Genomic DNA, 1,620 nt, shown 5'->3' with positions numbered 1-1,620 from the left:
CGGAGCACAGGCTCCGGACGCGCAGGCCCAGCGACCATGGCTCACGGGCCCAGCCGCTCCGCGGCACGTGGGATCCTCCCGGGCCGGGGCACGAACCCGCGTCCCCTGCACCGGCAGGCGGACTCTCCACCAATGCGCCACCAGGGAAGCCCTGAAATTTTAATGCCGCCGACATGCTGGGTATCTGGAGGACCACTAACTATTGTAACAGGTAAGATTATTTTGCACCATCCCCAAGAGCCAATTGTTTCCCCCTTGTGGGTGATCTCACCGCATTGAGAATGCAGGCTTTAAATAATATTAAAGAACAAGCCTTTCTATAAGAATTTACCGTGTGCTGGTCACGTACTATTCTAGGTACTTTAGGTCTATTTACTTTTTTATTTATCATAACTCCCCTGTGAGGTGCGTCCTAGAGAGCTTTTATCTCCATCTTACAGTTGTGGAAACTGAGGCACAGAGAGGTTAAGTAACTTGTCCAAGGTCACTCATCTGGGAAGGTACAGAGTAAGGATCAGAGTCCAGGCAGCCTCGTTCCAAAGCTCACACTTAACTACCAAGCTATGTTGCCTTGTGACAACACATTCTGATTGTAGAAAATTCAAAATACAGAAATAGAGTAAAAGTTACACTTCCCAAGCCCCCTCCATCCCCAGAAGCAATCTTTGGCACAAGTTTGGGATGTGCCCCTTTTCTGGGATTTTACATACATGTTTGCATACAGGAAAATATACTGTCTCTTTTTTATTTTAACGTAAGTAGGATCGTTCAGCCCTTTCCCCTGTATATTCATATACACAGACACATGTATGGAGTTTCATTAAAATTAGAATCACACTGAACATACTCTTGTTTGACTTTAAAATGTATCATTAGCTGCTTTGAGACCATAACTGAATAAGTGCATGTACCATATTTTATTTAACCAAATCCAGATTATTGGCTATTCGAGTAGTTTCTAGTTTCTCGCTACTATAAAGCTATGATGAATATCCTTGCCCTGTGCATAATTCTTAGAAGTGGGAATTAAATGGAGCCTAAGGGTATAAACATTTTTGAAACTTTGGATCCACGAATGCCAAAACTTGCCATCCAGAAACATTGTATGAAATTGACCGCCCCGACACCCTCACCCACACTGAGTATTAGTGCCTGTTTTCAGTCATTGACAATTTAACAGGCCAAAAATGTGTTAATTCTGACATGTTCATCTCTGCCCGTGTCTCTCATCGGGGACCTGTTTTACTCACGTGACAGCATAAAGCAAAGCTTGAATTGAGAATTAATGAGAAGACGAAGCAGGGGGAGATAACGTGGCCCCATCACTGGTTTAATAAACAGGCTGTCAGCCTCCTGGGAACGAAGCCTGCCTGTCCGGCCCTGAGCAGGTGCTCAGTAAATGGTTTCTTCATCTCTCCTGCTTCCAGCACGAGGCTCGGGCTGCACTTCTCCACCACGGAGCCCTCCAAGTCTGGCCTTGTCTCCAATCCATTTGGCAGGACCTATGCATTCCTAGGGCTGCCAAACCCCTCCTCCTTCCCTTCGCTGGCTGTGAGTGATGTGAGAAATACACAGCCTTGTGTATACCGTAGACTGTTCCCAGCTGGTCTGGCTGCAAAT

The sequence above is a fragment of the Lipotes vexillifer genome, unplaced genomic scaffold (genome assembly GCF_000442215.2).
Source record: "Lipotes vexillifer unplaced genomic scaffold, Lipotes_vexillifer_v1.1 scaffold496, whole genome shotgun sequence".
Lineage (NCBI taxonomy): Eukaryota > Metazoa > Chordata > Mammalia > Artiodactyla > Lipotidae > Lipotes > Lipotes vexillifer.
This window is presented reverse-complemented; position numbering follows the sequence as displayed.